The following is a 12,882-nucleotide window of genomic DNA, read 5'->3' as shown; positions in this document are numbered from 1 at the left end:
GATTAATTCTGCACTTCAATTATAGTCTTATCTATCAAATTAGGTACCATTAGAGTTCTAAAACGTTTCTAAAGGAGAGTTTTGTGATAACAGTATGATTTTGATGGGCGCACAAAAAGATGTGATAAAGCAATTTAAAGAGCAGTTTAACTCGGCATATCTGCAATTCACAGCTGATAACAGGCATTAACCTTCCAATAAACATGCAAATCTAATATCAAACCGAAGACAACTGTAGGTTAAAGAAAAGTCATTTCTTTTATTGTGTGTGGTGTTGCTTTGAGGAGTGTCGTTTATTTTCTTTGTAAGGTTTTATGGTCACACCCATATACTGAAGGTGTCATTTTATGTTTGCAATTTTTGTAATAATTGAATGATCTGATTGTAGGGGGGTGTCATTATCTTAAAGTTTTCTGTCTTTCACTGGACACCAAATTCAGATATGTCCTATTCTCATTTGGAGTCAATAAAACAATTCTGAAACAAACTTGTCACATCATAGGATCTCTCTGATTGCTAGAAGCATCTTCCATCTGCTTAGTGGAGAGTTAACAGTGGGCTTGGAATACTGTATGATTTATGTCAGGTATGAGTTTTGACTTAAATAGTGCTGACATCTAACAAATGCATGGATTTCGAAGGGGGATTTTAATGTAAATAAGTATATTTTCAATATTCACACCTGAAGAAGGCTCCACGGCCGAAATGTTGTGTTCTCTTTCTTCTTGTTTTCAGCATGGAATAAACCTATTACTTGTTCCTTTGCAGCCTACGCATGCTGAAGCACCTACCCACCTGAACTATTTTCAATATGATTATTTAAAAAAACATTTGCTATTGGATTATTAGCTAATAGAGTAAATATACGTACTGTATGTATGCACACACTTTCTGAATATTAATCTTATATAATCTTATCACTTGGGCAGTCGATTGAAATAGTGTCTTATTTTTCAGGAGAATGCCAGTGTCACAAGCAACTGCTATGAAGCAGACATTACAGATAGTTAAATGAGTTGTTATAACATCAGAAATGGAGTTATAAAAAACACATTTTTAATAGTATAAAAGTAGGCCACCAAACAAGATAAATGTACTCTCTGCCTTTTTTTCTGAAAGATGGAAGTCTATCAGCTTCTTCTGTGAAGGCTTTAAATATTTATATCAATGTTCCTTCCTGTTTTTTTACATACCAGTAATGGCTCCAGCCCATTCAATTTCCATGACCTTCTTTTGTTTTCCCTACAGAATTACTTGTTAGTGTCTTGAAACCAATGGGGGGACATTTTTGATAAGAGACATACCATACAGTATTTAAATAAAAACACTGAGAGGAACAGGTGAGATTTATCAAGAAACACTAGTTGAGTGTTAAATCATTAGTTAATTTTTGTTTTTTACAGCAAGGTTTTCGTATCTACAGTATATCAATTCTTTTAATTTTTCTGCAGCTTTTAGTGACAAATTCAGGATTTTTGGACACTTAAACATTACTCGTTGTAAAGATGGCATATGTATCACAATATATAATATAATGTCTGTACTGCTGGTCTTCCATGAGGTACCATTCATTATGCCTTCTGAGTTATACAACATTGATAAGTGGAACAAAACATAATTAATTTACGAGCTATTTTACATGTACTGCTTCGAGGCTTTTACAGAACAGTTAATTCCCTATGCAGTGGTCTTGGGAAGTATTTCTAGAAATAAGGGTATAATATTGGTGTAGTATAGAAATTCAATAATGCTTGTAAAATCGTGAAATGGTACCTGTGTTTTTTTTTTCCTGAGCACTGCTACAGTAGGTTCAAATGCCTTCCTGCAAATGGATATATACTGTATATGCATTTTGCTTATCACATTTGGCTGCAGTGAGAATGCATTTGTGTAATATAGATGCAGAGTTTTACGTTCAGCTAACAGTTTCTATTAGAAGGTTGCTATAGGTGCCAAAGTCTTATTATTTTTCGGATTATCTACTACAGACAGTCTATCAAGTGGATCATCTGTCTTTTAGGCAAAACTGCTATAAAATCCCATTCTTGTTGAAAAGTGAGAGTACTAATTTGTTTTGTATGAATGATCTTTGTTTGACTGTGTGGGCAATGACACATTTTTTTGACAGATATTGTGAGTCTAATCTGTCTGGTGGAAAGGAGGACCAACCATTGCCGGTGTTTAATGGAAAACAGCTAGAGCACAGCCATGCTGGGTCTAACCTTCCAGACAATTGTACACCGGGACATGCTTAAATGACTCATCTTCTAAATGATGTAAAAGGCAATGACTTTCTATCTCCAGAAAATCCTTCATTACGTCTTTACATTACCAATCAGTTGCCCTACTTCACTTGGTATAAAACGTGCCATAGGCTGTTGTGAAAGTCTGTGGTGTATGCATGGGAATCATTTGAGAGAGAAAAAAGCACCTGAAAGGAGAGATTTGAGTTCCTTTTTAAGCCATTGTAATGAGAGATACGTTACAATAAATAATACTGTATAAGGAACAGTGCAAAACAAATGTACCAGACATAAATTCTGTCCTCTTTTTAAATTATCTACGTAAATTCATGTTTGGGAACATTCTCTGTAGAACCGATAATTCGAGTAACCCTTGATCCAACCACATGCTTTCTGCTTCCAGCAATACATAATAATCTAAATATGTGTGTCTTCTTTCCATATTCAAGATAATGAATAATAAAAGAGTATTCTTAACAGCTGCATGATTATTTCATCTTATGAAATAATCCTCTAACCCTGAGAAGCCTTCTATGTCAGAATGTTTGTGCCTCAAAGTATAGAAACATTAACAGGGATATACTTTGTTAGAAAGGAAGTTTTAAAAAATGACAAACATGCATTGATTCATAATTGTTAATTATTCTTATAACATTTTCTCCTCCTTTTACCAGCACAGACATTTCGATGAAACTGACTTGATTGTAAACAGTCTTCTTTTTCTGATTGACTGATAAGGTCTTACTTAAACAAAAATATTTTTTTTATATCTACTATGAATTCAAGGTCCTCTTTTAAAATGCACTTTTACCTGTGAAGTAATTGTGTTTTGTAGTGCTTCCAAGCCACAATAAACTAATTGTAAAGATTGTGGGATCTGACCTGTGAAGAAAACTATTGTAGATTTTGTCCATTCTTTGAACATGGCTAAAATAAATACTGTGACTCCAAATCCTTTTTTTCAAACAATTGCTTCATTGGATATGAGTCATAAATGCTGTAGTAAGGAGCTTTGCAAGGAGTGTTTATGAGCTGAATGTGGCTTTTTGTTTGCCTAAGCAAAGTTAATGAAATAACCCTTATTGAAATGCACCAATACCGCTCCATAATTCCATGCTGTTCATTGAGTTGAATTTAGTGAATTGCACACTTTTGTCTTTATTTGTTGGATGAAGTTACATACTTATGAAAATATATATTCTTATACTTCTTTGCTACTACCGTTTTCCTTTTGGACTCTTAAAAAAAAAACATGAAGTGAGGTTAACCCATTGAGTGAGGTCTCACACAAAAGACCTGAATTACTCAAGAGCCAGACGTTGCACTAGTTATCAAAGGACTAATTACGACCTACTGTATACCTAATATTGTATGTTTTGTAAGCAGGACTGCACCACCACCAGCAGCTGCACCATGTTCTTTTACAGCTGAGAAAAATCCCCCACACCCCTTCGTCTTGAACTGCTGTTGGGGTCCCACTCCCACACGATCCACTCCACACTTGTAAACAGAGTTCAGGATACGTCCTGGATTTAAATGGAATTTATAACTAAAGCTCAGGAAGGATGACAACAGCCAGGTTCAGTCAAGCTCAGCAGTCAGTAATTTGTAATCATTCCTGCCGTCACTTCATCACACAAACAAAACTCTAAATACAGTAATACAGTATGTGTGATCCCCTCCTCTCCCTTGCACCCATCTTTTGCATCCCTCCTCCACCCCATCTCCATCTTTGCTGCTGCTGTTCACTCCGCATGCGGGTCTCAGCCTCCTTGTCCTATGGCCGGGAGGTTAGCCCTCAGCCGAGAGGTTGAAGCAAATTTACTGTGGGTAAAACTCTAAATAAACCTTTCAACACTCCCAAGGTTTGGGTGTTGTTATTCCTAGAGAATGCAGTTTTAAATAATATTTTAGGGGATTTTCTCCACTTCCTCCTAAATACAGTATGTATAAATGTCACATCAATATCACATTTCTACCAGTCGCCTGTGTGTTCACTTTGCATTCCTCCCTTCACTTCTTTGTTCTTGTTCATGCTCTCCAGGTGATGCCTAATAAAAAAGGGGGGTTCCAAATGTCTCAATGTTCCAAAAGTGAGATGAGTGAGAGAATGGGGACTCCCCAGGATATGGGCTGCACTACGACACTGACCACATAAAACATTTTATAAATACAAATGCAAATCACCTTATCAAATGGCTTCCCTTACTAATGTTCCATTCAGCACTCATCTTGTTTTCAGCTAGTATAATCAGGAATCAGGAATTAAATAATACAGTTCTCTAAATTTCACATGATTCCCCTCTGATGACCAGGAGTCCTGTCACCTTGCTTTGCACCTGGTGCTCACAGGGATAGGTTCCAGGTCCCCTGCAACCCTGAATTGAGGGAAACAGTTAGAAAAAGGATGCATGGATGGACATCTCACATGGATGTGTTTTGCTTTAAGAGGCCATAATTCTATCTAACGAATAGTTTTTTTTTTAGTTTTAGCATTTACAATAATCTGTCAAACCCCTGCTTTCTTTGGTACACCGTCCTCGCCCCTAAAGCTCTTCTGCTATATTCCTAGGATCAGCTTCAATGATAAGTGCCTCTTCTCAGCGGTAACCCCTTTTTGACTGTACTCTTGACAAAAGTATTTGCCGAACTATTGTCTGATCCAAGATACAAGCTAAATAAAATGTTTAGCAGAAGTCAGTGACTAAATCAGAAAGCACACGACTCATGACGGAGTGAGGAACAGGTCTTTCTGTCCTTGGCTTGGTGTGTTTTGCCTTCATCCTTAAAAGAGGCTGAAAATATGACTGTGAAAAATTTCACATTGGATTTTGAGTGCTCAGAAGTCTAATTCTACTGTTAGCAAGGATTTTTTCTTTTTGCAAGCCTTAATTTGAAACACTGAAAGATCATAAGACATTAACAGAAGCCAAGTAATCCTATTAATGCTGAGCTGTAATTATGTAAGATACAGAATTACCTTTCATACAGGCTTACAGCACAAAAACGTTCTATCTGTTTCTTTTGTTTTTCTATCTAGATATTTGGTTATATGTTTTCTTAAGTATGGAAAACAACATTCACAGTATCTGTTCTCTTTGTTTGTGTACAGCACAGCAAATAATAAAGTATAACTTATTTTCTAAATCTTGTCCATCAGTAAGGATCCCTATTTTTCTAATATCCAATGTATCTGTATATTGAAAAAGAGGAAAAACCTAATTTCATGTCATAGCAGTGATTGCAGCCCTTTGAAGAATGTCAAAGTTGAAAACTAAACCCAAGTATATGTAAGAATTGTAAAGTACAATATACTGATGCTTTACCACCAAGAAGAAATATCAAATCTGGAGTTGTTTTAATAATGTAGACATTATTCGTCATGTTTGTTACTGCACACATGCATAAATCACGATGTTAAGTTGTTTTAAACAGAATAGAAACTGAGACTGTAATGACTATATTTCACATATAATGAAATGTTGTGCAATTGCTATAAGTAATTACTACTAAGTAGTATTAACTATTGCTTATCTACAATGATGAGGCACACAAAATTTAACATGTCAGATACCCATGATGGGAAGGAGAGTTTTAGACTCAGTATAATTTGCTGTATCTTCAGTTCAGACTGCCTTGTTCTGAAGTATTAAACCGAAAAACTAATTTCATACGAAGAGATGCTGTGCATAGGCAGACCAGTAATGCAGTGGTTAGCACTGCTGCCTTGCAGTGCTGGAGTAATGGGTTCAAATCTATCCCTGGGGTGCTATCTGCATGAAGTTTGTATGTTCTCCCTGTGTTTGTGTTAGTTTTCTTAAGGTTCTGGTTGTTTAAATGGCTTGTGGGAGAATTGGCCCTGGTGTGAGTATGTCCTGTGATGCACTGGTGTCATGTCTAGGGTGTATCCTGCCTTGCTCCTGTTGCTTGCTGGGCTGGGCTTTGTCTCCCCTGCAACCCTATATTGGATGTGTATAGAATGAAAATATTGTGAATGGAAATGAATGTAAACATGTAACGAATATTTTTATTCCGAATACAAATTGAATTCTCGAACACAAAGACATATGGCTACTCTAGCTTTGTAGCCTGATTTGAAACTGTACAGGTAGAGAAACAGGATAAGCAATAATTTCAGGAATAATGGAATGGAATGGAGTGGAATAGAAATATGTGCAGTCAGGAGAGAATGGGTGACAAGATGATTTGAATATATTCTACTTGAAACATAGAACTAAATTACCAGCATTACCAAACATTGTAGGAAAATCAAAAATACATCGGTTGCAGTTCAAGAATGGGCAACCTGGAAGATAGCATTTAATATTGACAAATGTAGAGTGCTGCATTCAAATTAAAACTGAGAAACACAGAGGCTGTGGAAGTTATTTGTGAGAAAGGCTTAGGTGTTTATGTTGAAACATCATTTTCATCTTCTGGACCATGGGGATAAACAGTAAAGATATATAGAATGTTAGGATGTATAGTTTAACACATATTATTTAAATCAAAGGATGCCCCATTAAAATAATATAAAAAAGCATTAATTAGACCTCATTTAGAATATCGTGTTTAATTTGAATCACCACAATATTAGAACAATGCTGCTACTCTGGAATCAGACCACACAAGAGCAATCAGGTATAGTCTAAAGTTCAAAGAAATGTCCTAAACTCATGGGCTAGAAGAACAGAAGCTTCAAGTCTATTGCAAAGAAGACAATTTGGAAACCTCATTCAAGGGTTGATCCGCAAGGGCATCAACAGGGAAACCTGAAACGACATGAAACAAACAGAAACATTTAAAATGGAGAACAGATGGCCCTTCTTTACGCACATACAGTAGCTGTGGGAATGAACTGCCCAGCCCTGCTATTAAAGCTGATGTATGTGTACTGGTGTCTCATCTAGGGTGTGGTCTTTCACGGTGTCCTGTTCTATGTGGTAGGCTCAGAGTTGGCATAATTGTTGGCATAAATTGGATTGGGAGGCCCATAGAAAGAAGGGTTACCTGTTTTCTTACAAACCATTGTTAAAGCCTATGATATTTTACATAGTGCACTTATTGCACTATACATTTAGTGCAATACAGTATGTATAATATCATAGACATTTAATTATTGCACAACACATTTAGAAAGCATGTAATACACCAACCTTTGAAATTGTTTACAGAAACATTATGGCATGAAACCTCACCTGTAGGTTCTGTTTAACAACCTCATAATTCCTTTTGTAGAATCACCACAGCTTTGCCCAATCCTTATGAACCACCATGTTTTCTACCTTTTTTACCCATGCTTACCATTTCTTGAAGCTGGTTTCAGAAGGGAAGGATATTTTAAAAAAATCCATCTTCATTTAATGTCCCTCTAGATGTTATAGCTACAGTAACTAGTTACTTTCAGAACCTTCTTGTAATTCTCTTGAGAGCCCTGTAATGTTTTTTTCAGTCTGTTGTGCAAGGCTGTGATGAACCTTTCTAAACCCCTACAGCATTTGCTTTTATGGGATTTGGTGTCTTTAAAGCTTTTTAGGCCAAGCTGGACAGTGAATATGGCATATTTAATCTGTTTCGCTATTATCTTCAGAAACCACCTGGGAGAAGAGAAAGTGTGCTGGAGATTTTTCTATATTGGTTGATTCATTTCTTTCACTTATTTCTATGTGGAATAAAATTGATCAACATAGTTTGTCTTGACTATGGGTGTGCATTTCAAACGTGTTTACATGGGTACAGAATTTAAATTCTTAAATAATCTTAAATAATGAACCAACAAGGTCCTTGTTCTATAACTTGTCTCACCATAGACGCCATAAAAGTGTTATATTTAAATACTTTGTCTGATGGATGAATTCTCTCCTTTTATTGATTTTTATTGCTACATTATGTTATCTGTGCATGTGGATTTAGAATGCTCTTCATTCATTTCCGAGGAAATACAGCCTCCAAAACATTCTGAGACTTTAACACGAAATCTTGCTGAAGATTTATACAGTAGGTACCACTGGTTTGCAAGCTCTCCGAGAATTACCACTGGATAGTTTTATTACTGTTTTCCTTAAAAAAATTAGAGACATTTTTTAAAACTTCCATGATTTAACATGAGTTAAAACTTCAGAACAAGAAAAATGAGGGTTAAGCATTGCAACGGAATTCTGATCCCCTCATACACATTTGAATGAGTATAAGAAAATAGTTCAAAATTATTTGTGACTCTCAGTCATGAATAAAATCAATGTTTAAAGCTGACAGTGACACTCCCTTTAGTTGTTGAAACCTGTGTACAATAGCAGCTTCTGACTGCATTGGCTGTTAGGCCTTCTAGACTAAAAATCACTGTCCCCCTGAATAAATTATTTTTTGTTTTTGTGCTTTCAAGCTGTCTTATTGGCAGTGCAGTGGTTTGCTCAGAGCCATGATGTTTGTGGTGTCATAAAGGAATCTGTTTTTGGCCCCCTGCTCTTCAGCTTTTCCTTCATTCCTCTAGGATAGATAACATAATTATGTAGTACTGCCTGTTTCTTTACCATGAAACCCAGAGACGTGTAGCAGATTTAGAAACTCAGAACCAGGTTTTTGTCTTTTACAGATTTTTCTGTTTCTACTCTTCATTGTACTACAGTTTACTGGACATTGCATTTAACTTTTCATATCTCATGGAAAGAAGGGTGCTAAAATGTCTCCATAAACATCAAAAGCCACAGAATGATATGCAGATCTATCATAGCTGCAGGGTGTGTTGAAATGTGGGAGGTAGAGAGTTAATAGGTTGAATCTACCCATAATCTTTCCTGACCGTTGCTGCATAACATTTTCCAACCGAGCAGATACAGTAGTGAGAGAGTAAAAAGCAGATTTGCTATATGTGATTTTTTTGGGGTTTTTGGCTTACTGACTCATGGCTCAGATGGTCTCGCCTTGCTTATTCTGCATTAAATCTGGCTAAGACTCCAGGCTATACAGTACGACAATTTGAAGGGGGGCTAAAACTAGCTACGTCATTTGTGCTGGAGGTGAGTCCAGGACCACATCAGAAAGTTGTGTTTTTTATTACTTACAACTTAGACCTCCTGTTAAATTATGTTGCAATTTAAAAATAAAAAGTCAATTCTCTCACACTTTGGAGTCACTTTCTGCTGACAGTGGGTTTGCAAGTCCTTCCCACAATCCCCCCGGCTAAGCTGTCTACATGTGGTCCACCAGAGTAATTTTCAAGTCTGAAAGAACAAACAAAGTAGTCTCTTGATCTCAGTATACAAGAATTTAAAATTAAAACGCAGTAAAGGGAACTTTTGCTGCTAACAGTGGGTTTGACATCCTTTTCTAATTTCCCCATCATGTGAGCTTCCTTGTGGTTCAAACGGCTTTCAGCTGTGCACTTGCTGAATGCTGAATACACTTACAAGTTTAAAGCATTGTTAAAGTGCAGTACTTATCTTCACCTTATAAAAGCTGAATCCTATTTCCTTTCAAGGTTTTTATATTGTGAATTCTCCAAATATCTTCAGCAGTTAGCTAAGTACATTTGAACATGCAGTATTGATGGGATGACTAGAGTTCCCTCAACAAGTAACAGATAAACAAAGATCATATGATGTGGTGTATTTAATAGCACACACCACAGGACATACTGTACATGGAAACTTCTAAACCACTAACTACTTACAGTATAAAACCACATGAGGCACTGCTTTATGGTAAAGGCTGTGGAAGTATGAAAAAATATGCAGATAGAGAGCTTATGATATAGTGTATTTAGAATTTTTGAAGGTTTCAATAAAATTCCTCATAAAAGATTAATTTTCAAATTGCAGGTGGAAGGCATTGGGAGAAATGTATGTGTTTGCATGGAGAGTTGGTTAATAGAAAACAGATGGTACAGATAAGGGATGAATGCTAAGATTGAGGTGGTCTAATTAAATTAATAAACCTAATTTATATCAATACCCATCATTCCTGTATAGTTAATACACAAGTCAAGCTGGCAGACGATAACAAAATAGGAGGATTAACAAACACTGCAAGTGTATAAATACAAACTTGGAAACACCAAACTTGCAGACATTACTTGGGAAAAAAAACTTTGCTTTTATATTGCATCCGTTTATATCTTCTAGACCTTCTAGACAATGTGGGGAAGCAATAAAAGTTAAACAAGAATCTAAGAATTGTATTATAATGTGTCGTAATACAAATGTCTCGTTTAAATCAAGGTGTGTTATGATAAAATTGTAAAATGCACCAGTTACAATTCATGTCGAATTCTGTTCAATTTTGGTCACATTACAAAAAAAGATTTCGCTGCTCTGAAAAATCCAGAGAAATTAACCAGAAATGTTCTGTGGTTTAAAGGATTGCCCTACACTGACACATTAAAAGTAATTAAACTTTTTTGTTGTAAATGGAAAGGCCAAGAAGGAGACCTGGAGACCAGAATCACCAAAGGCATTAACAACGTCCACCCCAAAGACTCTATCAGAATCAATGGTGAAACATGTACGGGGCTGCACGAGTGAAAACTACGACACTGCTAAGACTTGAAAATAAGAGGCACCTCTTTATGCCTTGGGTTAAGGGATGGTTGAGATTGTTGGGTCAATTCATTACGAATCACCAAATGGATGAAATGGGGCAATGGCCTCTTCTTGGTTTTCACCTTTCTTATGTTACACATTTGCCTCCATTATTTTCATGTGTTTTCCTGGCTATGTTTGGAATGTTTGCTTCTTAGCTGCAAAACGGCTGTGTACACAAAACTGTACCACTGCTGAAAATAACACACTCTCCATCCGTCACTTACCACATGGAATGCTCTTTGTCTTTTTTTAGAGAACCCTTTTACTTCCGTTTTCGACAGGACTTCTTTACGTTCAGTTTGTTCATTGGATTTTCAGAGAAGACAAGATTTCATTGCGTAGAACCACGCGCAATAACGAACAAATGTGAGCACGAATGTCATTTTACCTAAACAAACTGTATAAATCCAACATTAATATGAAAATAGAAATAATGGCGAAGAAAGAGAAGGAAAGAGAAGCCAAAGGGAAAAGAAAAACAGGAGTGAAAGTTCAAAAGAGGGAAGCCACAGTCTTCTAGGTCTTATGAACGTCTGGGTCAAACTGCAAGCTCTTAAAGGAGTTTAAGAAGGGCTGCCAGGCGGAATACACTTTTGCAGTTGGGCCTTGGGGAGAAAACTTTATTTTTTCAAGGTGGAGAAATCGGGCCAATTTGAATAATACCAGCACGTGGAAGAGAGTACTGTAGCAGGGGCCTGCTTGCCTTTTCACACTTAGGATTGGGTTTGGGAAAATTCTAGCCAGTTTAACCTTAAAAAAGTGGATGTGGTGAACTATTTTGAACTGCATTAAACCAAGCCCTGCACATTAGGATGAGGAATGTATTTGAGACTGTACAGTTTCTGGGACAGGACTTCTTGGAAACAGGGAAAATTAAATGTGTGTGAGAGATCCTTGATTAGACTTTTTATAACAAATTAACCTGTAATGCTGACTTTGCTCTGTCTTAAGTAATCAAATATATTTGGTCGCCACAAATGAAACATAAAATACACCTAGGATGGAAATTCCTTCACATCCTCATTTTTATGAGCAATTCTGAGTAGAAAACTGAATGAATGAGTAATTGTGCGATCTTAACAGTAGATATTAGATTAAAAGCAATATCATGGCCTTCATGACATTTTTAAATTGGTCTTGTACAACCCTCATCTCATCCTCTACAGGTTAGTGTGAAGTTGAATTGTTGTATTTTCAAAATCATGTCAGTTTTTAAAGGCAAAACATTTTTTTTTGTACACAGGGCAGTAACAGATGTGAATAGGGTACTGAATAGGATAGACTTAATCCAAGTGAAAGATTAAAGGCTTTAAGGTGTATTTAATGAATCATTTTAAAAATTGGATATTCTTATTGATCAGGAGAATATTTGTCTAACATGAAATAATTGCAGTTCAGCTGAAAACAAATGGAATCTATACATTTAAATTAAAAGTTCTAATCAAATATTGCTAATGTGAAATAGTATTCTGTTTAATGAGACACTGACAAATTTAGAATGTATTTTTAAAAACAATTTCCGCACAAAAAAACATTAAAGAGATCCTCGCTTCACATTGAAAAAAAGCTCATTATGTTTGATGCAATTAATCTGGAATGATATAATTTGTTTGGCCATTCTCTGTTAACATTTTTAAATCTCAGGTAAGAATTATATTTAATCCATTTTAAAACTCTTTGGGTGCTTGTTAAGTAGCAGGATAGCTGCATTATTCCACCTTCATTTGTCTGTCTCATTGTAGTTGCTTAGTGTCAAATATTATAGTGCTGTAAGTTTAATATAGACAGGAATAAAAAATGCCAATTTATGGGCGTGAAGCCGAATCATCTCATATCAACTTGCTCAAGGCTACATTAATCTCCTGTGAGTCATAACATTCAGTTTTGTATTTAGTATCCTTCTTCATAGAGAACATTATATTAAATGCTAATTAAATTTTTTGTTATTGCAAAGTCTCATTCTATTGTCAATGTTAAGAACAATGAGGATATTGACAGTTTTCAATTTGCAATCCAACAAATGATGCTATCAGCCCCCATGCAGTGATGTAGATTAGTGT

General features: G+C 35.9%; 1 protein-coding gene across 4 annotated transcripts in view; it reads left to right on the top strand.

The window, feature by feature from the left end:
- The window catches only part of nrg1 (neuregulin 1), a 241,922-nt gene that overhangs the window by 2,437 nt on the left and 226,603 nt on the right, over positions 1 to 12,882 (top strand). The window lies entirely within an intron of this gene.

The sequence above is a fragment of the Lepisosteus platostomus genome, chromosome 4, assembly GCF_059453375.1.
Source record: "Lepisosteus platostomus isolate fLepPlt1 chromosome 4, fLepPlt1.hap1, whole genome shotgun sequence".
Classification (NCBI taxonomy): domain Eukaryota; kingdom Metazoa; phylum Chordata; class Actinopteri; order Semionotiformes; family Lepisosteidae; genus Lepisosteus; species Lepisosteus platostomus.
The sequence above is the reverse complement of the archived record's forward strand: the minus strand, read 5'-3'. Positions and strand labels throughout refer to the sequence as shown.